This window comes from Glycine max, chromosome 17 (genome assembly GCF_000004515.6).
Source record: "Glycine max cultivar Williams 82 chromosome 17, Glycine_max_v4.0, whole genome shotgun sequence".
Lineage (NCBI taxonomy): Eukaryota > Viridiplantae > Streptophyta > Magnoliopsida > Fabales > Fabaceae > Glycine > Glycine max.
Genome location: NC_038253.2, coordinates 33977770 through 33983769, shown reverse-complemented (window position 1 = coordinate 33983769; position 6000 = coordinate 33977770).

Below are 6000 nucleotides of genomic sequence, written 5' to 3'. Positions count from 1 at the left end.
ATGGTTTTGGGTTGTTGGTTTGTATCATTCTATGATTGTGGTTTTCGGGTGGTGCTTTGTATCATTTTTCGTTTGCTTCCTTTTACTTCCTTTTCCAGTTCTATTGCTTCTGCATTTTAAGGTATGACTTTTTTTTTTATGTTTTGCATTTGCATGGTTGTTTTTGCGGCGCCTGTATCTGTTTTATTGCCTTTTTTGTGTTATTTTCCATCTTTCTTTTGGGTTTTTTGCTAACTTTCCTACTTTGTTTTTGGCTGAGTTGGGTTTGTTTCACAGTTTGGGTTTGCTGTGTTGTTCGGTTTGGTTGGGTGAAGTGAAGGTAATACTTTTGCAGCAACGTTGTTGTTTGTTTATGCATGCTTGCGTTTCACTTCTTATATTTGTTGTTCGGAGACTTAAGGTTGATTCATGTTCTGTTATTGTTGAGTGTGCCTCTTTTTAGTTGTTTTCCCAATTTGTTTTTGCTTCTTTGGTGACTTTGTTGAGTTCAGTTTGTCTTTCAGTTTGCTTTTTGTCAGGTGTTCCATTTGGTTGTGTCAAGAGTAAAATAATCCTTTTCCAGTGATGGTGTTGGATATTTACGCATGCTTGCTTTTCCTCTGTTCCTGTTTGTTGGCACAGCAGAGCTTTAATTTGTCCTAGCTGATATTCATGTGTGACTTTTATCTTCTTCTTTATTATGAAGTTTTTTGTCGCTTTTGGGTTTACAAAGTTTGTTGCCTTTTGGTTGATCCTGCATTTTAATCTGTGAGTTTTTTTGTATGTTCTGTATGGCTATTTTTGCGGCGATCGCATCTGTTTTTTTGCCTTTTTTGTGTAATTTTTTATCTTTCTTTTTGGTTTGTTGGTAACTTTCGTGGTTTGTTTCTGACTGAGTTAGTCTTGTTTTCCAGTTTGGCTTTCCCCTGTTGTTCGGTTTGGTTGCGGGAAGTGAAGGTAATAGTTTTTCAGCAAATTTGTTGTATGTTTATGCATGCTTGCTTTTGACTCCTTACTGGTTGTTGCCAGACTTAAGGTTGATTCATCGGTTGCTTTTTCCAGTTTGGCTTTCCCCGTGTGTTTCTTCATTCGGCTGGTTTTTCATGTTTGTTTTTTGTTTCTTTGCTGACTTTGCTGGGTTTCGTTTGTCTTTCAGTTTGCGTTTTGTCAAGTGTTGCATTTGGCTATAACAAGAGTAAGATATTATTTTTGCAGTAGCACGCCTGGATGTCTGTGCATGTTTGCTTTTCGTCTGTTAGTGTTTGTTGAGATGACCGGGCTTTAAATTTTTTGTTGCTTTTGGGTTTAGGAAGTGTCTCAGGGGCACTTTTATTGGTTCACCTGTATGTTGAGACCTTATCTTATCATCTGTTTTTATAACCACTATTGCTCAGGTTTTTCCATTGACTACATCATAGATTTAGGAGCAACCAATTTTATGTAGAGTTATGGCACGTGCTCCTGATAAGATTAAGTCGATTGATGGATCAAAAGAAACTCTGAAACTTGCTGTAAGGATCACTAATCTTTGGTTCATTGGGATCCCCAGCAAGTCCTAACAGGCTGAAATGGTTATTGTTTATTCTGATGTATGGTTTTGCCGGCTCTTTGCATTGCTATATTATTGACCATTCAATCAGCTATTCATATGGTTTGTATGTTATAGGGAGATGAAATCCATGTTGTTTGTAAACAAGATCAGCTAAAGTCTTGGAAGGCTGATTTGAAGGAAAATTCTACTTATGTCATGCATAATTTTAAAGTGCTGAAGAATGATGGTGAATTCAGAGTCTGTGATCATCGATATAAATTAGCTTTTACTAGAGTTACTGTTGTTAGGCAATCTGATTTGAATTCCCTTCCTTTTAGGAAATTTAAATTTGCTGATTTTTCTAATGTCATTGCTAGTGATTTTCAAACTGGCCTGTTGGTTGGTAGGTTCACCTGCAATTTGGGCATTTATTTTGATCGGCAAATGTATGGCTTTAAGAATGACATGTCTTTGCTTTTTGCTTCCTTAAGATATTATTGGTGTGGTTGATGAAGTGGTGTTCCGGCATGTCTCCTCAAAAAATACCAGGGTAGTTTTCCAAATCAAGGACTTGAGGTTATGCTCTACAATTTGACTTTTTTAAATCTGTGTAATTGTTATTTGTATTTTGTGAACATTATAAGCTGATATACTGATACATTTATTGTTGTTTGTTTCTGATAGTGGCCAAGTGCTATCTTGCACTCTTTGGGAAAATTACTGCTTGCAGTTCTTAAATTACTTGAATGACTTTGAAGATGCTAGGCCCATTGTTATCCTTTTGACACATGTTAGAATCAAAGAAGGGCAGGGTAGGCTTAATGTGGAATTTGTGAACTGTGATGCTCATTAAATGATGCCTGCTCTTTTTCTTTGTTACAAATGCAGGATCATATCCACCCTCAGTGAGTGAGAGCACCAGGAAAATTATTGTTGTGCCCCTACCTAAGAATTTGACACGTGTCCATTTTCTTGGCCTTTTGTCATTTTATAGCCCTCCAGCTTTGGCTTGGTTTTGTGTCACCTGTTGCTTTGTTTTGTGCCACTTGCTTGGTATGGTGAGTTTGTCACTCTTTTGTTGAGCCATGTGGTTTTATGGTTTTGGCTTGCTGTTTTGTATCATTTTGTGATTGTGGTTTTCGGGTGGTGCTTTGTATCGTTTTCATTTGCTTCCTTTTACTTCCTTTTCCAGTTCTATTGCTTCTGCATTTTAAGGTATGACTTTTTTTTATGTTATGAATTTGCATGGCTGTTTTTGCCGCGCCTGTATCTGTTTTACTGCCTTTTTTGTGCTATTTTCCAGCTTTCTTTTGGGTTCTTTGCTAACTTTGCTACTTTGCTTTTGGCTGAGTTGGGTTTGTTTCACAGTTTAGGTTTGCTGCGTTGTTCGGTTTGGTTTTATATTTCTAAATTTGCAGTGTTAGAGTGGCAAATGAACTTGGAGGAGGAAGCTCACTAGCAGAAAGTTCTCTATAGTTGTGACAATGCTTACATCATTTGCAATTGGGTTTATCTTATTTGTTCTTTTTTTATTTTTAAGAGAAAAAAGTAGCTTATCTCTTTACTTCAGACGAAGATGTGGGTACTGCTATGGGGGATTTGTTTTGTAGTTTTTGTTTGCTGCTCCTCCAATAGATATTGATGCTATTCGTGAGCTTGTTTCTCGATCTCTATTTTATGGAAACAATGTCATTTCTGGTGCCATTATTCCTACTTCTGTGGCTATAGGTTTTCATTTTTGTGTATTTGACTTTAACTCTATTTTGTTGTTAATCAACGTTTGCAAACTCGCCTATCAAACAACCCGTGCATGTGCACGGGCTGCAGACTAGTATAATATAAAAGAAAAGGGTTAGAAAAATGTCTAGCATTTCTGTTGTAATCTTTTGTCAAGTTTTCGATAGTCAGGTGGGATCATCTTGAAGAATTCTAATGCTGGTATTTATTTAAATGACTAGAACTAAATCCAAGAGGTGAAGTTTTACATGAGCTACTCACAATAACATTTGTGTTTCTAGCTTTCTATATCAATCTAATGTGATTTTAATTTTAATGATGTACACACACTATCAAAACAATTCCCAACACACTATACATGTGGGCATAGGATTAGAGGCCGTTGAGCATATTTATTTGTCCAACGTGGATTGGTAGCTTTGGATCACTCTCGACGTTGGAATAGTAAAAAATACTTTAAATATATATCATACTTTAATTGAAATCTTGTTTGCATAAATTCTTCTATAATATTTTTTTTAAGTAAGAAGATAAAATTTCTTTAGTTTCATCATAATCTAAAATCAACTTATAATTTTAATTTTGCACAATTAATCATAGGTTGCAAACTTTATCTTCATTTCCTAAAACTTAAAAACCTTCAAATTCATCAACTTAAGAATGTTGATTTTACATCAAAATAGTAAAATTTTCAGCCAACAAGTTTTGTTTCGACGGAAATCAATGTTGGGAAATCAACATTCTGATACTACTGTTGTGAAATCAATGCTCCCACAAATAAAATTGCTCACACCCACAAAGGATTTTGAAAACACACACAAAGATTACACCGTAGGAAAAATAATAACAAACACAAGAATGTAATGTGGTTCGACACCTCTTGCCTACGTTCACGAAACTGACTCAAAAAGTATTTCACTATCACAAAAATGATTACAAGATTGTAACCCACCCCAAATAGTGTATCACTCTATAAACCCGAGTACCCTACTCAATGGTTACAAGAAATGATAACACTCTCACACAAAGACATTTTTCTCTCAACAAAGTGACTTTGTTTCACAATCTCTCTTCTCACACACACTTTCTCTTCATGTGTTGTGTTTCTCCACTAATTCTCTTATCTATTTATAGTGAAGATTGTCACCAACTATAATAAACAAACTCTATTGGAAGTTGAAACAAAAACAACTTTCAATGCATCAATTCAACTAAGGTTCATCTAGTAAAATACAATCTTCCACTCTGCATTTAAGCCATCTAAACCTTAGTGATAAAAATTCAATTCCCAGTGTGCATACACCTTATCTTTTGGCTTGAAACTCTATAATTCCCCCCCTCAAGCCAAAAGAGAAATATCTTTCAATTAATTTGAGAGTGAACTAACTCCACTTCCAACGGAAGTATCTCCCAACACTTCCACAATATTAGAAAACTTCACTTTCTTCTTCACTTTGCTATATCATGGTTCCTCTTCAAGACCTAACCATCCAAATAGCAAAGGTTACCTTTATTTTTCTGTCCTCGCAACACCAAGTGTCTCCCCTTGTACACTTTGCATCCCCACTTTAAACTAGCATATTTGTACCCTTGTGATGTCATCTCCCCCATAGAAATCACATTGACAACAACAGAAGATACAAACCTCACATTTAAGAAAGTTCGAATAATACCATCATGGAGCTTCATCCTTGTGCTCCCTATGCCTTCAACCTTCATTTTTCCACCATTCCCTAACTTGAAATGGTCGAATTCTCCATCAGTTTTCAAAGTATCAAACATCTCTCGATCTCTGCAAATGTGCTTTGAAGCAGCAGAATCCATCACCCATTTTGTTTTAGCAACCTCATCATTTTTTGCGAAAAACACATCATCTTTATCTTCAACACTTTTTACTACATTAGCTTGGGAGTTGGCGCCATTTTTGTTCATATCTCTTAATTTCTTGAAGTCCTCCTTCATTTGTTTGCACCTCAATAGTAACATTGAATGTTACTCGTATCTCGTTGTGGACGCGATTGCGATTTTGATCTTCCTCTTGGACCATCATGTCTCCTTGAATAATTCATCCCTCGCTCAAACTCCACCATAGTTATTGCATTGTGTTCATCATCAACATTTTTATCTCTCATAATTCTCTCATTTTCTCAAAGAGCGGCAATCACCTCATCCAAATTCAAAGTTGATCTTCCCACAAGCAACATTTGAGCCAAAGCTTTGAAGGACCTTGGTAGTGAGGCCAACAACAACAATGTCTATTCTTCATCAGAGAATTTATCATTTGCATTCAACAGTTGACTTACTAGCTGATTGAACTTGTTGATGTGGTCATGGAGATCTCCTCTCATCTCCATTTTGAGTCGATACAACTCCATCTTCAAGCAAAGGCAATTGGTTAGCGATTTTGATGCATAGATATTCTCGAGCTTCTCCCACAAGGCCTTCGGTGTTGTCTCCTTCAACAAGTTGTGTTTTATATCGGGAGCAAGGGCTAACCGAGTCGTGCTCATAACCCTCTTTTGGATCTTAGTCCACTCGGTTTCATTTAAAGAATTCAATCTTTCATCTTCTAACGCTTGATCAAGACCTTGCTGCACCAAAAGGTCTTGAATAGTACTCTGCCAAATCATAAAATTTATTTTTCCGTCAAACAGCGATATCTCGAACCTTTGTGTGCTCCCGGCCATAGCTCTGACACCACTGTTAGGAAATTAACGCTCTGATACCACTATTGGGAAATCAACGCTCCCACA